The 21,622-nt window shown below is 35.3% G+C and overlaps 1 protein-coding gene and 1 non-coding gene across 6 annotated transcripts in view; one reads left to right on the forward strand and one right to left on the reverse strand.

Annotated features, from left to right (window-relative positions):
• LOC140439400 (uncharacterized) overlaps nt 1-21,622 on the reverse strand; it is a 743,908-nt gene that overhangs the window by 251,619 nt on the left and 470,667 nt on the right. The gene's annotated exons all lie outside the window — the stretch shown is intronic.
• Nucleotides 5,072-5,144, forward strand: TRNAK-CUU (transfer RNA lysine (anticodon CUU)). The gene has a single exon. It is a non-coding gene; the product is annotated as a tRNA-Lys (tRNA).

The raw sequence follows: 21,622 nt of genomic DNA on the forward strand, positions 1-21,622 counted from the left end.
ATTTATTTTATACTCAAAGACCTGTTTAAGTCAATAAATCAAAATTTGTCAATATCTATGTTTGTTCATAGTGCCCTATGATATCTCGTGTGTCGCTATGTAATAAGCATACTGTGTAGTGCCGTTTTGGTAGTATCCTTGTTTGTTTTTTATCTTAATATATTCGATATATATTTATCTTTCATTTGCTATGTCGCATAATAGGATTCGATCAGTTCTTAATTTTGGACTCGGCCAAAGGCCTTTTTTAAGTCAGTAAATTTAAATTTGTCGTTTAGTTAATTTTAATCATAGTGCTCTATAATATCTCTTATGTAACTATACATTTATTAATAATGAAGATACTCTATAGTGCTCTTTTGTTAGTCGACATATTTTTTTGTATATTAATATTTTCGTTATATTCTCCCCTTTCAGTTAACACATCACACGCTCTAAACGGACTAATGGCAACGGAGATATGATGTAATGCCCTTTTGGTAATGTAGCATGTGTTTTTCTGTCTGAACATATTTGCTGCTCCCTACCTTTTCCGATGATAAATCATACGTCAGGATCCTACAAACTATTCTATTCCCACTACAAAACACCCAAAAAATATTATTTGAATCATAAACTTGTATAATAAATTGCTAATAAATCAATGGCAATGACGTATAAAAAATACGTACAAATTCATTCAAATTTATAAATCATTGGTTGGGAGAACAAAATATGATTAAAATGTCAAGTGGTAGTTTAGGATTCTTTCCTAGGTGTCCCTAGAAGTAATTACTCCGGATAAACAGTGTAAGTTGTCGTATATAGATAGATTGTTAATATTTTTTTATAATAAGATAACACATTTAAGTTTTTTAAAATTAAAAGTTTTAAAATTATAATACTATAATATTTGAGTAAGTTAAATAATGTATAGAATTTATTCATTATTTAAATTTTCAGTATTATTTTTCGATGTTGATTATCATTATATTTAATTTTATCTAGTTTCATTAAATTTTATTTAAATTTATTTAATTTTATTTAATTTTATTTAATTTTATTTAATTTTATTTAATTTTATTTAATTTTATTTAATTTTATTTAATTTTATTTAGTTTTATTTAATTTTACTTAATTTTATTTAATTTTATTTAATTTTATTTCATTTTATTTTATTTTATTAAATTTTATTTAATTTTATTTAATCTTATTTAATTTTATTTAATTTTATTTAATTTTATTTATTTTATTTAATTTTATTTAATTTAATTTTATTTAATTTTAATTAATATTATTTTGTTGATATTTGTTAAACGTCAGTTTATTTTTATAAGTGTCTATGTAAATGTATGTAAATCTTACCTTTCAATTGCAGTAAATTATATTTTTAGTAATTTTTCGAAAAGATTAATTACTGATGAAGTAGCAACATTTCCGAATAAGGATATATAAATTATGTTCAGATTTCATTCCTAGGTGGCGTAGTTACCCTACCGGACAAACAGTGGGACTTGTCCTTGCCTTTTATATGATAGATTGTATGGTATTATATCTGTGTAATTTTGTTACTCATCCTTATCTTGGAGGCGGTATTTTCAGTATGTTTTTTAAAAGATAAAATTTTATCTAAAGTCACTAAAAGTTATTAAGAACACATTTGGTGTTTAAACAGAGACTATTAATACATATTTTAATTTGCTCGTTTGCTTTTCTGTTATTAAGATAAACGTCCCTGGTTCAGTCTTATTTCGGTTTGATATGATCTTCGGTATTTAAACTAACTATTTACTATCTGTTAAAGATATTTCAGTGGCTGTTTGCTACACTTATCGTGTAGCAAAGTAGTCGTGTTAGTACTTATCTGATACCATGTTATTAGTTGTCTCTCTCTCTCTCTATATATATATGGCACTGAATAAGCATAAAAAGTTTATAAACAAGACCTTTCTTTCACACTGAGTCATAGTTAGCATAGTCTACGAACATAATTGATGTGTTTTCTTATTTTTCCCAGAGCAAACCCACTATGGCTGGATTTAAGGAGTCAGCTTGCTCAGGTGAGAGCGCGTTTAGGATTTTTGGTTCTATTATATTGAGCAGCAAACTTCTTCAGAAGCTTATAGCAGCAGCTTAATAGTGTTGGTTAGTAACTTCCTGGCGTATGGTATGGTTTGTTTGGCTTTAATATGGTGATTATCTTTAAAGTTTTAAAAGCTTTTGGCAAAAATTTCTGTTAATGAAAAAGATATGGTATTTAAAACAATTATCACACGTAAGTCTAGGTGGAAGGAAATCTTTTATCACCAACGAACTTTTAAAGACAACGTTTAAGCAGGAATTGTGATTAATAACTTTTTTTAAAAGCAATCTGTTGTAAATCGGTCGTACTGTAGCTAGTTGGTCAGTTGAGTTATTGCACATCTTCCATTCACTAATGGTAACCACTCCAAATACTGGAACCCTGCATCAGCTTGAACATGTCTAGAGGAGGTACCATACGTTTTTAGAGACACTCGATAGTTTTCGAAAAAATTTTACGACTTGCGATGTAATGGCTTGCAGTCAAGAAAGGTATGGTTGACTGTTTCAGGTCCTCTGCAGCTTAAGTGCATGAAACATGATTTTACATATGTGAGGTCGCCTTTACTGCACCATGTCCAGTAAGAAAGTCTGTTATGGTTATAAGCTGATTATTGCTTATTCTTCGCAGTACTTCAGTCCTATTCGCTTATCTTTGTCCAATATACATTTTGCGATATACTTGATCGGATATGTTTTCCCAACAAGAGATATGTTGATTATGGATTCAAGTTTTTTTTTGTAGCGAAAGATGAGGATGAGCCCATCAGCGCTTTAATTTTTGTGTATTGCCGGTGATCTGGGGCCGATACCTATAGTAGTCTAGAATCCACTTTAGTGCTTAAGAGAGCCTCCATGACTATTTAACTATTTGTGTGTATATTCATTAGCTTCAGTGTAAAAATCTCTATACAGAAGTATATTTTCCTAGTGGCATAGAAATGTTTAAATTTTCACCACTAGTAGATATTCCTGCACTCGACACTTTTGCCGTTTAAGAACTATATGTGTACCAGTTATATCACTGCAGTCTGTGTTGATTATTTGCTCAGCTCTATTATTCACCTAGGCAAATGCCTATTTGTGAAAGTACTCTAGGCCTGTATTGGGTATGTCTGATATCGTTTATATTTTTACCAACTGCTTACCTAATCTTTCTTTAATCAGGTTTTTTCTGTTTTTTCTCTCTATTAGAGGTAAATTCTCTCTTCCTTTCATATAATCCTTTTAATTACAGTAGGGTCTTCATATCTGCTATTGGTTCCCATAGCGATTTCCTGTGATTTCAACGCAAGCAAGTCTTTGCATTTTGCTTAGTTTGAGAATGGTACACACTTTTTATTACCAGCACTGATGCGTATGTAACCAATGCGATCAATAACTTAATAGGTCAATATTTCTTCTAAAAATTTAGTGGTAAAAATTATTTTGCCTTGTTTATTTATTTTTACGCACAACAGGCCGTTAAGGCCTAGGGCATTAATTCGCCTTGTTACAAAGTGCATTACTGGAGTACTGCAAATTATGATAATGACGTTGGATTAGACAGGCTGATGAGTCTATTCCGCCGCCATCCAGAAGATTAGATCTTAATCTTGTATTCGTTTTCTTCTTAGGTTATGAAAGATAATATGTTTCCCATAGAAATTATTAACGAACAAAAACTGAGGAATAGTTTGATTGAACCAATAATTTTAAAAATATTCGGTTGTTTTTGGTAACTCAGTAGGGAATGTGAATTGAAATAAAATGAAGGTCAGTTTGAATATTTACATAAAACATATCACATTTTTGTTAATAGCTCAATCGATCGTTTTTTTTTGGACTGCGAATAACATGAAAGATCATTTGTTTTTAAGTTAATCAAAAAGGTCTTGATGAAAATTTCGAAAAATTTTGTTTCGACGAAGTACCAAGGGACAAAAAGTTTCAAATTTTTAGTGTTACTGTTACTATAATAGAGCAGCGTTTCTATTTTTAATAAAACTTGTAACATCAAATTTAAAAAAATTGTAACTTCAAATTATTTTTATCTATAAATAACTGGAGACCATGATTTTTATCTAAACAATAAGCTTTATATGCCGAATGCTCCAGCCAATCTGACTCCACTTTTTAATTTTTTATTCCATACTCTATATAGGTATCATAAATATTTCCAAATCACAATATCCATCATAGCTGCAACTCTTTGTTGAGAGTTGACACAAAGCCAGTAGAAATAACGAGCAACCAGAATGCACACAGACAATAAAAAATTTATAATAAACCCACTTCTATTCCAGAGGCCGGAGTAGAAGAGACGTAAAGTAGATAAGAAATGAAGTCGTTGTTGAAAGGTGAACAGTGAAGTAGAATTTTAAGGTTATAAAGTTTATACAACCGGCGATTTAAAAATTTAATCAGGAATATTGAATTGTAATAAAGTGGATTGGATTTTGTGCAGTGTTTTGTTATATATATATTTAAAGTTCATAGACTAGTTTATAGATCTGATCATGAATAACATATTTTTTATTAAATGAAAGGCACTAGAAAATTCGAAATAGTTAAATGTTTCTTATTCCAATTATTTCACATGAAAAATCGTTGAACAGTGAAAGTAAAAAATAGTTTAATCCATAGTATTTATGCCCATATCTCATTGTTACGTATAAAGAGGTTACGTAAAAACTGTTTTTTTGTGGCATATCTAAGTTAAATAATATGTTTATATGGTATTAGCACACAATTGGTTGTAATGGATATTACATTTTATATCTTTTTTTAATTCAAATTAAAATGAGGTTATACAGTTGGTACAGTGTAAATCCTGATGCGGCGTAGTAAGTGACGTCACATGACACCAACACAAAATAATTAAGTCGTAGATCTGTTCCTTCTTAGAATCTTTTAGACAAGTACAATGAAATTATAGCCATTAGACATATTTTATTGTATATTCGTTTAAAATAATATTAGAAGGTTTCTATTAACATAAACTTGTAATACACCATAACTTGTTTTATTTGCCCGGCTAGCTAAGTCAGTAGAGCATGAGACTCTTAATCTCAGGGTCGTGGGTTCGGGTCCCACGTTGGGCACCAATGTGTAATGATAAGACTACCAAAGAGAATTGAAATATGATTATAAAATAATACCTGAATCAACCATGGGGGCTTATCATCTATACTTCGCCTAGCTTAGTCTCTCAAGTGTAAATTAGACAATGAACACTTAGCTGGTAACAAATAAAACAATAATCCAACTAATCATGTTTATTTAAAATAATATTTACGTAGCAGAAACAACCCTGCCTAAAGGTTTACAGTATACAAAATTGGAATTGATACTTATGGCATAGATGGACTGCTTGCTTCTAATTATGTGTTGACTCTAGATTTGTGTTTAGGTCCTGTTGCCGTCTCCAGAGCATGTGGGTAGGTCTTACATATAGCTGCAGTTGATAATTCCCATAAATTCTGTATTATTCCATAAAAAATTCCATAGAATTTCAATAAATTATTCTATAAAATTGTCCAATAAACCAATAAACCCAAGAGAATTCTGCAGATGATAAAATTAACTTTATAATAATTTTTGCCTTCTTTTATAAATTTCAATGACAGACAAAAAAAGAATATCCCACCATGAAAGTTGATTGACAGAAAGTAAGTGGGAGATTATAATGAAGTATAGCACATATGTTATAGGATGTACGCCTATGATGGAATTAGCTATTCTGTCAACATATAACAGAATATTTAGTCTACTGGACAGAGAGAAAAAAGGCAAATATTTATTTTACCGGAAAAAAAGAGAAAGAGGGCGCCAACTACTTTTTTGAAGAATAAATAGTAAAAACGAAACTGAAGGTAAAGGAATTAATAAATTAGTAAAAAATTAAAATAAAATAATTATTTAAATATAAATTAATAAAGGTGACGTTTATAACGTTACATTGTGTAAGTGCATTATAAAGCGTTTTAGTAAAACACATTTGTCCATATTACACTTTAACTGCAATCAAACGAAAGTGATATTTTAGTATAAACTGGTAACACTTATTTTGATAGTTGCGGTATTAACACGAGATTTGTTTTTATTAGTTTTTATAATTAATTAAAAGTTTTTCTTTTTAAAATAAAATTGGTGTAATTTAAATCCAAAATGTCCTATGAAAAGTTAAATAGTCGTTGTAAAGAGATAATTGCTTCTTTAATTCATTATTTTGAACAGGAACGTGATAATAACGGCCCCATTTTACCGTTGACTACTGTTAGGGAAGTATGTAACTTATTTTTAATGTTTATGTAAATAAACATTAAAAATATTATTTTAATATTTTTAATGTTTATTATTATTTTATCGTTATTCTTTTCTCAGGTTTTTTACAAATGAACCTAACGATACCATTCCTCAAATAATGTGCCCACGTTTGTCTAAAACTCTTGACAATATATCTTTCACACCGGATGAAATCAAAACATCATTTAAGGAAACTACGAAATAATTTATCACCTGGATTAGACGGACTCACCTCTTTTTTCCTCAAACAATGTGCAGAATCTGTAGCCATCCCTATATCTCTTATAATGAATGCTTATTTTAATCAAGGTTCTCTCCCCTCGTCCTGGAAATTGGCTTCGGTTACTCCTATATTCAAGAAAGGAAATAAACTTGATTGCAATAACTATCGTCCAATCAGCCTGGTTCCTATTGTCGGCAAGGTCATGGAATCGATTATTTCAGAAGCTATGTCTGAGTTTCTTCTTCAAGAGAATATCATCCCTCACCAACAGCATGGCTTTATCAAAGGTCGTTCAACGATCACAAACTAACTTCATTGTGTAAATGATTGGTCATTATCTTTAAACAATCGGAATCCTGTCGATGTAGTCTACTTAGACTTCTCCAAAGCTTTTGACCGTGTTCCAAAACGTCGATTACTAGCTAAATTGGATCACTATGGTATCCGCGGAAAGTTGAACATTTGGATTGAAGATTTTCTATCCGATAGATACTTCAGGGTTCGTGTTGGGGAAGACCACTCACTAGATAAGCCAGTCAAGAGTGGAGTACCACAAGGATCAGTACTTGGACCGCTACTATTTTGTGTCTACACTAGTGATCTTCCGCTCATCGTATCCAGTAAGATATCCATTTACGCTGATGACACGAAATTATATGTGAATCCAACTATTAACCAACATGTTCTTCAACAAGATTTTGACGCAATATTCAAATGGTCCTCAGAATGGTTACTTCCGCTTAACATTGAAAAATGCGTTGTTTTACATATCGACAAAAATAACCCATCACTACCGTACTTTATTAATGGACATCCCTTAAACTCGGTAACCTCCCGCAATGATCTCGGAGTGATAATTAATAGTGACTTAAATTGGTCTGATCACATAGTGTCGGTGTGTAAACGTGCAAACTCGAAACTGTTTTTGATCAGTAAATGTTTTACACGTATATCTCTAACTTCTGTTAGTCAACTTTACTCAATATACGTTAGACCTATTCTTGAGTTTGCCGGACCAGTGTGGAATCCAGTTCTCATTCGCGATAAGATCCTACTTGAAAATGTTCAGCGTAAAGCTACAAGACTGGCATACGGTCGTGTAAGGCCTAACTATGAAGATAGATTATCCATGGCTCATCTTACGACATTCGAGCAGCGACGTCTTCGAGGTGATCTAATTATGTCCTTCCGTATTTTAAAACATAACTTTGGGAACCTAAGCACCATATTCACTTTGAATCAAGACGAAAGATTAAGAGGCCATCGATACAAATTGAAAAGGGAACAAACTACTGCAAGGTCCAGGGTGAACTTCTTGCCAAATAGAATCTTTAATATCTGGAACAATTTGGATCAAGACACCATATCGGCAACTAGTGTTAACATCTTTAAAAATAAACTTGATAGTGGTTTATTTTATTTATAGGATTTTTTTTCTTTGACAGCATTATTTATTTATTTATTTATTGTCTCACCATTCAACTTTTGTATGATATACTTAATTGTTTATGTTTACTTAACTTTATAATTGGTATTAGTTTTATAAGGATGTTTTTTTATTTTTGATTTTTGGGCATAATAGGAGCTCGCTCCTCTGCCCTTATTTGTAATATAATAATAATAATAATAATAATAATAATAATAATAATAATAATAATAATAATAAAGATAAAATAAAGATTGACCATAAGCAAATGAAAACTGAGATAACTACTGAGTTTATACGAAGGGTAAAACAGCTGCTTCGTTCACATCTTAACAGTAAAAATTTGTTTAAGGCACTAAACACCTACGCATGTTCCGCGCTTAGCTACTCATTTGGTATTGTTAAGTGGACAAAAACCGATATAGAAAATCTTCAGCGAAAAGTACGAACACACCTCACAAAGGCACAAAAACACCATCCTCGAAGTGCAGTAGAAAGAACGACATTACCGCGGTATTTAGGAGGACGAGGACTTATGGATATAAGTGAGCAACTAGAAAAACAAATTACTAATTTAAGAACTTATTTTCAGGTGCAGGCTGAGACATCTACTCTACATCGCGCGATTTGCGCAGTAGATGATACAACACCGATCAAACTGAGGGAACCAGAAATGCGCATAAACCATCTTACTAAGGACGAAAAAATGCGCACCTGGATGGGTAAACCTCTGCACGGGCGACATCCCCATGAGGTCAGTCAAGACCATGTCGACAATATAGCGTCGAACTATTGGCTGACATCAGGAAAGATGTTCCCTGAAACAGAAGGTTCACTACTGGCCATTCAGGATCAGGTTATACCAACAAAAAATTACCTGAAATATATCGTCAAAGACCCTCAGGTCCAAAACGACAAATGCCGATATGGATGTCAAGCCCAAGAAACCATCCAACATCTTACCGGGGGCTGCCAGGCATTTGCTGCAACTGACTATAAGGAACGGCATGACTCAGTAGGAAAGATCCTCCATCAAGAGATAGCTTTTAAACTGGGACTTCTACAAACAAACCATCTCCCATATTATCAATACGTTCCTGAGAGTATGCTTGAGAATGACAACTACAAGCTATACTGGGATCGCACTGTGCTCACAGACCAAACTGTAGCAAATAACAGACCAGATCTCGTGCTAGTTAATAAACTTACAAGACAAACAACACTAATCGATGTGGCGATACCTAACAACAATAATCTGCGTGTTAAGTACAACGAAAAGATCGCCAAGTACAGAGATCTGGAAATACAAATAAGGAGACAATGGAGAATGGAAAGTACCCAGACGATACCTATTATTCTTTCTACCACTGGAGTCATCCCGAAGAACCTTCTAGAAAACATAAGAAAGCTGGGTCTAAGTGAACATCTATATAAGATCATGCAGAAAGCTGTGCTACTTTCGACGTCCAGATGCGTTCGAAAATTTTTGGGAGATACACCGATGTACCAAGTCACCTAGGACTCGATAACATGGAAAGAGTCCCACCAGAGCTCAATCCTTTTGATACCGTAGGTATCTGGGATGAGTGAATTTTCCCCTTAGAGGGAGTGTGAGCCGTATGGCTAAATCTGGATAATAATAATAATAACCTGTGGGAGTTTTTTGTCAGTTCTTCTATCAGGCGCGGCCCCCTGCGAATGGGGGATGCTCTCTGGGTATTCGTAGCGCAGATACCCAGAGGGTAGCAGGGATACCTGCCGTGGAACAAAAACTGACACCTGGCAGTAGGTATAAAATGCACACCCATGATAATGGAGTATAATAATTTATGTTTAGGGTCGCTGCCTGGGGATCGCCAGGGCACGTCTGGAGCCGGCGCTGGACGTGACAGCATGCGGGACGTCGGTGGCAGGGTGTTGAGGAGGCGGGCCCCTGTCATACAATCAGCTACAGCCCAACAAGAACAACAACCACAAGCGAGCCAAACAACAACAAGAGCTCCGCTCGCTGAAGGTGCTGCGCTGGAACATCAGCCGGCGCTCACTCAAGCGGGACGACCGAGGCAGCGCATGAAATGGACTGGGTCCATGAATGAAAATATTTTGCGCTTTTATTATAAGGTGACAAACCTCGGTCAAGAAACGATCGGCTATCGACAAAATCTGTATGCCGAATTTTGCAGAGAGTACCCAGAAATCCAAGTATCTGAACAACGAGTAGCAGATCAATACCGGGTAATTATCAGAAATAATCTCATCCCAGAAACTAGACGCAATAACATCAGAAGCGAAGTCGAACGGGAGATTCATAATCAAGAGGTAGTTGGAAATCAAGCCCTTAACGAAATACAAGAGCCAATTCCTGAGGTTGTCATACAAGAACAAGAAACTCAACCTGATAATACACAGCAGGAGAACGAGTTGCGCGATAGCCTAGTTAACGAAATGGCACGCGCCGTACAAGAGTTTAATGGAACAAACCCACTTAGCAGACCACCGCTACCAAGAGTAAACTCTTGTAAGAAACTAGGAGTGCTGTTACAAATTGTGAACACTGAAGTTCTGCCCAATTATGTCGTAGAAGCCCATACATTGGAATATATGCACACGCTGATTTACTGTGCAGCAACAGCAATTGCTAATGTTATGGGCATTAAGACCAGAACACGACGGGGTACTAATATCAGAGGGACAGATAACAGAGTTGCACCTTGGGAAAAACGGCTGCTAACGAAAATTGAATCATTTCGTAGGGACATTGGTCAAATCACGGAATATGTTCGAGGAACAACAAGTAGAAAAGTAATCAGAAGAGCTGAAGAAATAATGCTAACCACCGCAAGACACTCACAATATAATCCAGAAAACAACACAGCACAACAGTGCCTGGATACATTAAAACAAAAGCTTTCCGTTTACTCAGGCCGACTAAGGAGATACAAAATTAGTAACAAACGAAAATCTGACAATACGCTTTTTGAAAATGCCGAGAAAGTGTTCTATCGGAAAATCAATTCTACTGCAGAAAGTGCCAATAAATCTTACCCAAGCCGAGAAGAAATCCATGAGTTTTGGGGAAATCAACTTTCCACACCAGCCGCTCTTAACACCAATGCTGGATGGATCGAAGATACGGCGCACAACTGCCAACACTACGTCACTGCTCCCTACGAACCCTTCACCACTGAAGAAGTTTCAAATATTATCAAAGAGCTTCATAACTGGAAATCTCCTGGACCAGATGGCGTTCAGAACTTCTGGCTTAAAAAGTTCTGGAGTATTCATGAGTGCCTATCAGCAGTAATTAATAACACTATTTCTAATCCGCAGGAAATACCATCTTTCCTAACCCAGGGAACAACTTATTTAATTCCCAAAGATCAAAATAACACCCAAGATCCAACCAAGTACCGCCCAATTACTTGTCTTCCAACTCTGTATAAATTGGTCACATCCTGTGTAGCCCGGCGTATCAACCAACACTGTGCTCTAAACAATATCATAGAGCCACAACAGAAAGGATGCGCTAAGGGTTCCATGGGCTGCAAAGAACAACTTATCATCGACTCTGTCATTTCTAACCAAGCATATAGCAAAAAACGGAATCTCTTTACTGCTTTCATCGACTACAAGAAAGCGTTTGATTCAGTGCCACATGAATGGCTTATAGATATATTAAAAATATATAAAGTCGATGATAACATAGTGACCTTTTTAAAACATATAATGTCAGATTGGAAGACAAAAATTCACCTCAAAATACCTGGTGAAAACAATATCGAAACTGAAAATATTGCAATCAACCGGGGCCTATTTCAAGGAGATTCGTTGAGCCCACTGTGGTTTTGTCTAGCGATGAACCCCCTATCCCAGATACTGAGCTCAACTAACACAGGTTTTAGCATCAAAAATAACACCACTGTTGTTGCAAAGCTTAATCATCTATTGTATATGGATGATTTAAAACTACTAGCTTCCACTCGAAGCCACCTGGATCAGATGCTAAAAACAGTAGAAAATTTCTCTAATGATATTAGTATGCACTTCGGTCTTGACAAGTGCCGTGTCTTAAATATAATCAAAGGAAAGGTTCAGCCCGGCGGATTCGATATGCAAAACGGCCAGAACATCGAGGCCATGGGTGAAAATAATATGTATAAATACCTCGGAATAAAGCAAGCTCGGAAGATTGACCATAAGCAAATGAAAACTGAGATAACTACTGAGTTTATACGAAGGGTAAAACAGCTGCTTCGTTCACATCTTAACAGTAAAAATTTGTTTAAGGCACTAAACACCTACGCATGTTCCGCGCTTAGCTACTCATTTGGTATTGTTAAGTGGACAAAAACCGATATAGAAAATATTCAGCGAAAAGTACGAACACACCTCACAAAGGCACAAAAACACCATCCCCGAAGTGCAGTAGAAAGAACGACATTACCGCGGTATTTAGGAGGACGAGGACTTATGGATATAAGTGAGCAACTAGAAAAACAAATTACTAATTTAAGAACTTATTTTCAGGTGCAGGCTGAGACATCTACTCTACATCGCGCGATTTGCGCAGTATATGATACAACACCGATCAAACTGAGGGAACCAGAAATGCGCATAAACCATCTTACTAAGGACGAAAAAATGCGCACCTGGATGGGTAAACCTCTGCACGGGCGACATCCCCATGAGGTCAGTCAAGACCATGTCGACAATATAGCGTCGAACTATTGGCTGACATCAGGAAAGATGTTCCCTGAAACAGAAGGTTCACTACTGGCCATTCAGGATCAGGTTATACCAACAAAAAATTACCTGAAATATATCGTCAAAGACCCTCAGGTCCAAAACGACAAATGCCGATATGGATGTCAAGCCCAAGAAACCATCCAACATCTTACCGGGGGCTGCCAGGCATTTGCTGCAACTGACTATAAGGAACGGCATGACTCAGTAGGAAAGATCCTCCATCAAGAGATAGCTTTTAAACTGGGACTTCTACAAACAAACCATCTCCCATATTATCAATACGTTCCTGAGAGTATGCTTGAGAATGACAACTACAAGCTATACTGGGATCGCACTGTGCTCACAGACCAAACTGTAGCACATAACAGACCAGATCTCGTGCTAGTTAATAAACTTACAAGACAAACAACACTAATCGATGTGGCGATACCTAACAACAATAATCTGCGTGTTAAGTACAACGAAAAGATCGCCAAGTACAGAGATCTGGAAATACAAATAAGGAGACAATGGAGAATGGAAAGTACCCAGACGATACCTATTATTCTTTCTACCACTGGAGTCATCCCGAAGAACCTTCTAGAAAACATAAGAAAGCTGGGTCTAAATGAACATCTATATAAGATTATGCAGAAAGCTGTGCTACTTTCGACGTCCAGATGCGTTCGAAAATTTTTGGGAGATACACCGATGTACCAAGTCACCTAGGACTCGATAACATGGAAAGAGTCCCACCAGAGCTCAATCCTTTTGATACCGTAGGTATCTGGGATGAGTGAATTTTCCCCTTAGAGGGAGTGTGAGCCGTATGGCTAAATCTGGATAATAATAATAATAATAATAACATTGGACATTGGACAAATAACAGAATACATAAGAGGAGTAAGAAGTAGAAAAATCATCAAAAGAGCTGAAGAAATATTGTTTAACACTCTAAGACACTCACGACATGATCCAGAAAACAACACACCTCAACAATGCCTGGACACATTAAAACAAAAACTATCTGTTTACTCAGGCCGCCTGAGGAGGTACAAGGTTAGTAACCACCGGAAATGCAACAACATACTTTTTGAGCAAGCAGAGAAGGCTTTCTATAGGAAACTTAATTCCACTGTAGAAAATGCAAATAATAAATCCTACCCAAGCCAAGAAGAAATTCATGAGTTTTGGGGAAACCAACTTTCGACGCCAGCTACTCATAATAACAATGCTGGATGGATTGAACAAACGACGAACAACTGTCAACACTACAGTAATATTCCTTATGAACCTTTCACCACTGAAGAAGTCTCGAACATTATCAAAGAGCTTCATAACTGGAAATCTCCTGGACCAGACGGAGTTCAAAACTTCTGGCTAAAGAAGTTTTGGAGTGTTCATGAGCTTTTAACAGTATTTATTAATAATATTATTTCTAATTCACAGGAAATACCATCATTTCTTACTCAGGGAACCACTTATCTAATACCGAAGGATCAAAGTAATACCCAAGATCCAGCAAAGTACCGCCCAATTACTTGTCTTCCAACTTTGTACAAATTGGTCACATCCTGTGTGGCCCGGCGTATCTACCAACATTGTGCTCTGAACAATATCATAGAGCCTCAACAGAAAGGATGCGCTAAGGGCTCCATGGGCTGCAAAGAACAACTTATTATCGACTCAGTCATTTCTAACCAGGCATACACCAAAAAAAGAAACCTGTTTACTGCCTTCATTGACTACAAGAAGGCTTTTGATTCAGTGCCGCATGAATGGCTGGTAGATATATTAAGAATATATAAAGTCGATGATAATCTCGTGACCTTTTTGAAGAATATAATGGCAGAGTGGAAGACTAAAATTCACCTTCAAATACCGGGTGAAATTAATATCGAAACTGAAAATATCCCTATTAACCGGGGGCTTTTCCAGGGGGACTCGTTGAGTCCACTTTGGTTCTGCCTAGCAATGAACCCACTATCTCAGCTGCTGAACTCTACTGACTCAGGTTTTAGCATCAAAAATAACAACACTGTTGTAGCGAAGCTTAATCATCTGTTGTATATGGATGATTTAAAATTAATGGCTTCCACTCGAAACCACCTAGATGAGATGCTAAAAACTGTAGAAAATTTCTCAAATGATATCAGTATGAATTTTGGACTAGACAAGTGCCGTATACTAAATATAGTCAGAGGAAAGATTCAGCCCGGAGGTTTCGATATGCAAGATGGCCAAAACATCGAGGCAATGGGTGAAAATGATATGTACAAATATCTCGGAGTAAAACAAGCGCGGAAAATTGACCATAAACAAATGAAAACTGAACTAACTTCGGAGTTCGTACGAAGAGTAAGACAACTAAATCGGTCATATCTTAATAGTAAAAATTTGTTTAAGGCATTAAATACGTACGCCTGTTCCGCGCTGAGCTACTCATTTGGTATTATAAAGTGGTCAAAAACAGATACAGAGGATCTTCAGCGGAAAGTAAGAACACTTCTCACAAAGGCGCAAAAACATCACCCACGCAGTGCAGTAGAGAGAACAACATTACCGCGGTATCAAGGGGGAAGAGGACTTATGGATATAGGTGAGCAATTGGATAAACAAATTGCTAATTTAAGAACTTATTTTCAGGTACAGGCTGAGACATCTACTTTACATCGAGCAATTTGCGCAGTAGATGATACGACGCCGCTTAAACTGAGGGAACAAGAAATGCGCATAAACCACCTGACTAAACAAGACAAAATGCGCACCTGGATGAGTAAACCTCTGCATGGGCGACATCTCAATGAGATCAGCCAAGAATATGTCGACAATACAGCGTCGAACTATTGGTTGACATCAGGAAAGATGTTTCCCGAGACTGAGGGTTTCCTACTTGCCGTTCAGGATCAGGTTATTCCAACTAAAAATTAACTGAAATATATTGTTAAAGATCCCCAAGTCCAAAATGACAAATGCCGATATGGATGCCAAGCCCAAGAAACCATCCAACATCTTACCGGCGGCTGCCAGGCATTTGTCGGTACTGATTATAAAGAACGCCATGACTCAGTAGGAAAGATTATCCACCAAGAACTAGCTGACAAACTGGGACTTCTCCAAACCGACCATCTTCCTTATTATCAATACGTCCCTGATAGAATGCTTGAAAATGACAACTACAAGCTATACTGGGACCGCACTGTGCTTACAGACCAACCAGTGGCCCATAATAGACCCGATCTCATACTAGTTAATAAAATTACTAGGCAAACAACACTTATTGATGTGACGATACCCAACACCAATAATTTACGTGTTAAATACAACGAAAAGATCGCCAAGTACAGAGATCTAGAAATACAAATCAGGAGACAATGGAGAATGGAAAGTACCCAGACGATACCCATTATTCTTTCTACCACTGGAGTCATCCCGAAGAGCCTCCTAGAAAACATAAAAAAGCTGGGTCTAAACGAACATCTATATAAGATTATGCAGAAAGCTGTGTTACTTTCGACGTCCAGATGCGTACGAAAATTTTTGGGAGATACACCGACATACCAAGTCACCTAGGACTCGATAACATGGAAAGAGTCCCACCAGAGCTCAATCCTTTTGATACCGTAGGTATCTGGGATGAGTGAATTTTCCCCTTAGAGGGAGTGTGAGCCGTATGGCTAAATCTGGATAATAATAATAATAATGTTTAAAACACACATTCTTGTTTTCTCATGCAGCTGCAGCTTTAAATTTACATATTTTAACTTTGGGTTCTATCTCCCAGGCTGTAAAACTAATACACCTCTAACATCACTACCCCAAACAAAATTACTAGTTCTAAGAAAGTTACAAATACTAAAATAATAGATACAAGCGAAATTTCTAATACAATTTACAGTACGTATGAACGAAGTACGTATACTTTTCGTTAGATTTATAAATTGTATAAAGTTCAACAGATTTATTTAATATGAAACTAAATTTAATTCCTTTCAGAAGAACATGGCAGTTTGACCTCTTTATGGATACAATTGAAAGAAAAAAACTGTTTAGTGCTTGTCGTAAGTCACTCAGTATTGTACTGAAAGACATTGGTTTTAAAAGGTTAAAAGATGAGACGATAGTCTCATATTGACGTGAAAGGAGCAGACTTTTTTAGATTATATCAAAAATAATAAAGATAAAATAAAGATAAAGCAGAAGAAGTATAAAATCTATTAAAACTTATGTAAAACGATAATATATTTAATCATAATAATATATTAAAAACATAAGTTTTAAAAAAAATTTTTTTTTGTAGCTACAATATTTTCCAAGCTGGTAATGAAAATGGCTTTATTGAGGGTGCAGAGGCTATATTTTCCCCTAAATCGGTTTTAATGGACTACGAAGAAGAAATGTATTAAGCAAATTTTTACCGCAATTTGGAAATCAATTAATCAATCAATTAATAAAAAGTTTGTCTGAACCATCCCTAATTATAATAGATAACGCTCTATACCACAGCTTGTTCTTAGAGAAAGCACCAAACGTGTCTTCAACCATTACTGCAATAAAAGATTTGTTAACTAAAAATAAACTGGGTTTTGATGAGACCATGTTAAAAAACGAGCTTTTGTTGATAGTTGCGCAGTAAGTATGCCTAATGAAAGTTTGGATTTCGTATGGGGCTTGGTACAAGGGAGGCATTATTTGGCCTCCAGATATTACTACAAAAATGCTAAGATCAGCGAAAAGACGTGTTTCTTTGTTTTATCAACTACGAAAAAGCGTTTGATCGAGTAAAACACACAGAACTCATAAAAACCCTAACACAACATGGTATAGACCATAACACTGTAGCACTTATTAAAAAACTATATTGGGATCAAATGGCGTCGATCAAAATACACAATCGTCTGACAGCAGAATTGCCAATAAAAAGAGGAGTTCGTCAGGGCTGTGTACTTTCTTCACTGTTATTCAATATATATTCCGAAAAGATCTTTCAAAATGCCCTCGAAAATATTGAAGAAGGAATAAAAATCAACGGAGAATGCGTAAACAACTTATGATACGCAGACGACACCGTCATTATTGCGGGCAGTGCCGAGGGTTTACAACGACTTTTGAATGTCATAACCAGAGAGGGAGATAGCTTGGGACTAAACCAAATGTCGACATTAATATTTGTATCTATAACAAACACATAGAACCAGTACAAAGATTCCAGTATCTTGGTTGCTCGATAAGAAACGACCTTGACCACGAGGTCGAAATACGTGCTCGTATAGAATATGCTAGATCCGCATTTCAACGAATGAAAAAATTCCTAATAAACTCTACGTTATCCTTAGATATCCGATACCAATTTGTAAAAACGTTTATTTATTCCATATTGCTATACGAAGTGAAAACATGGACTCTCGAAATTACAAGTATGAGGTGTATAGAAGCCTTTAAGATGTGGGTTTTTCAAAGAATGCTAAAGATCTCTTGGACAGAGCACGTGACCAACAACGAGGTGCTAAGAAGAATGGGTACTGGGAGAGAACTCCTAAATAATGTAAAAAAACAGAAAAACCAGTTATCTAGGACATATTTACAGAGGAGAAAAATACAACTTCCTACGACTTATAATGGAAGGGAAAGTGGAAGGAAGAAGAGGTCCAGGAAGAAGAAAATGCTCCTGGTTGAAGAATGTAAGAGACTGGACAGCCATGGACACACATTCGATACTAAGAACAGCTCAAGATAGAGAGCAATTTGCTGTAGTTCTAGCCAACCTTCAGTAATGGAGAAGGCATCTTAAGAAGAAGAATGAAAGTTTAGTTCAAATTATCAATATTTATTTTATAAACTAGCCACCTCCAAAATACATTGTAAGTGATTTAGCAGTATTATATGGCCATTAAGTATTACGATTGCCAGTGACAGTGATTGCAGTGGCAGCTGTGACAAAGATAGAATTAAGCGTCATCTTTTATAAGTTTAATCTGATGATGAAACACAGTTTTTCTAAGAAAAAAACACCAAGATGGATGAATAAAGTATAAGAAAGACTAAAATCTGGAAACAGAAACATGTAATAGTGTATAACTTTTAAGCACCACACTTGTTTTACATTGTTCACAAATTATATAAAACCGTCACATGCACAATTCTATTGCATTGATCAGAAAACTGAAGCTCAAACATAGCTGAAAAAAAAGATTGATTAACATTTAAAAATCTAGTTAGCTAGAACAAAGTGTTGTTTTTTTATTCCATTATACTTCTTTATATTACACAAGCAGTTCAAATTGTTTTTAACGTAAGATTATTACTTACTTCTTATTTTTTCAGGAAAACTTCAGGAATTTTTTTGCACTTTGGCAACAATGACAACTTAGATCTCTGACGTAGATAATGACGTACATCGGGAGTTATACTGTACCAACTGTACATCTGTTTGTTGTGTATTGTTAGCAGTTGACCAAATTGACAGGCAACTCACTAGGCCTTGATCGTGTAGGGACACAGCGATGGTTTGAGTTGTTTTACCTTGGGGACGATATAAAATTCTGATTTGCTGTGAGTTGTGTATTTGTGTATTGTATGTTTAAGTATTATGTATTGTGTATGCATAGGTAATGTGTCTCTGACCTTCTATAAATCCATTAATGTTGGTATTGCTGGTTTCTTCTTTTACTGTTGGCAACCAATACTACATTCTACTAATGAGCTTGCTACACATTGTTCTTTATTAAGTAAGATGAGAGTTGCTTCTTTAATTTTTCTTCTTTTCATGTATGTTTCTTGCATTATTATTGATGCATCTTTTCATGATACTCTGTACTTACTGTCCCAGGCATGTTTGAATTTATGTGATCTGTCGAAGTCTTTATTTTTGATATATGTTTGATACTCGCTTATTCTAACACTTAGTGGGCTTGTCGTTTCTCCCTCATAGAAATTGTTGCATTCACAGGGTGCTTTAATAATGCAGTTCTTCTTTAATCTTTCTTATACGTTGCTTGGTTTTGGCCAAAAAATATATCATTGTATTAATTGTTTTGAATGTTGTTTGGTTGTTGTATTTATTTCCTATTCTTTTTACTTTTTCTGATATAATATCTTAAAATTCTTGTAAACGTTCTTGGATTGCTTTTGATAGTATGTTGTTTAATTTCTTTAATCTTGTAAAATTCCATGTTTATAAATAACCATGGGTAATCATTTTTTAAAAACCTTTGTCAGCGGTTTTTTCTTCCTGAAATGCATTTTCGTTGGAACATGTGTTTTGAGCTCTATCGAATAATAATTAGATAATTCCTTTTTTCATGTTTGTTGTGGTTTGAGTGGTAATTTTAATATTTGCTTGTGTAGGTTGGTTTTATGTAAACTTTGGTGGCATACTCTTTTCTGAATAACACATCCAGAAAAGGAAGTCAAATGTGTTCGTTTTTATTGTAAATTTGGTCTATTCTTCTTTGTTGTTGGGATCCATCAGAAATTTATTTAATGTTTCTGGTCCTTGAGGCCAAATGAAGGACATATCATCTAGATATCTCCAGCATACTGAGGCTTTTTGACCATGTTTATGCCCCATATTTTATTGGAATTCCTCCATGAAATCATATTTTAATAATGGAGATAATAAAAGTTCATGGCTAATCCAAAGTCTTGTTTAAAAAAATCGTTATCGAGTTAAAAGTAAGTAATGTCTGTACAAATTTTAAATGACTCCATTATAGCTGATACATTCAGTTTTGGTTTTTGTTGTCAATGTATCATTCCTCTTTAGTTGTATTATTACTTTTATATTTACCAATTCTTCTTCTTTAAGTGCCATCTCCGCGACGAAGGTTAGCAATCATCATGGCTATTCTGACCTTCGAGGCAGCTGCTCTGAACAATTGCCTTGAGCTGCAACCAAACCACTCTCTCAGGTTCTTCAACCAGGAAATGCGTCTTCTTCCTACGCTTCTCCTACCCCCTTCTTTTCCGTAAATCATGAGTCTCAAGATCTTGTATCTTTCGCCTCTCATCACATGTCCGAGATATTGCAATTTTCTTTCTTTTGTTGTATTTTCCATTTCCCTCTCTCTGCCTATTCTCCTTAACACTTCTGTATTCGTGACTTTACCTACCCATGGAATCCTTAACAATCTTCTAAATGTCCACATTTCAAACGTGTTATGTCGATTTATTGTATTCCGGTTTAATGTCCATGATTCAGCTCCATAGTAGAGTACACTGTGTACATAACATTTAATTAGCCTTATTCTGAGGGCCAATGTCAGATCTTTGCTGCATAAAATCTTTTTCATTTTCACGAAGATGGCAGGTGCTTTTTCAATTCTGACTCTTATTTCTGCAAGTCCGTATTCTCCACTATATCTTAATATTTTTTCATTAATTTTTTCAAGTCTTCCAAGTTGTCGGCTATTATGACTGTATTTTCGGCATAATTGATGTTGTTAATTAAACTTCCGTTGACTTTTATGCCGACTGTATCGTTTACCAAAGCTTCTTGTATGATTTTTTCAGAATAAGCATTAAACAATAACGACGACAGTATGCAACCTTGCCTGACCCCTCTCCTTATCTCCACTTATTCTGACACTTCTCTTCCAATTTTCACATTTGCCAATTGCACATTGGTAAAAAGCTGATAATACCGAAACTGAAAAAATGTTAAAAATGAATTCCGGAGTAGAAGTCGAAACGTCAAAAATGAATATAAAATGTAATTTCCATTACAACCAATTGTAATCCTATATAAACATAACATTGAGTTTTAACGATATTTTTTGCACTTTATTTGTGCGATATTATAAATCTTATTTAATATATTTAATGAGGATAAACCATACCAAGTTCTACTTTTTTGTTTTTGACTTATGACTGTGCCGCGTAGTTTTGGTATCAAGTGATAT

The sequence above is a fragment of the Diabrotica undecimpunctata genome, chromosome 1, assembly GCF_040954645.1.
Source record: "Diabrotica undecimpunctata isolate CICGRU chromosome 1, icDiaUnde3, whole genome shotgun sequence".
Lineage (NCBI taxonomy): Eukaryota > Metazoa > Arthropoda > Insecta > Coleoptera > Chrysomelidae > Diabrotica > Diabrotica undecimpunctata.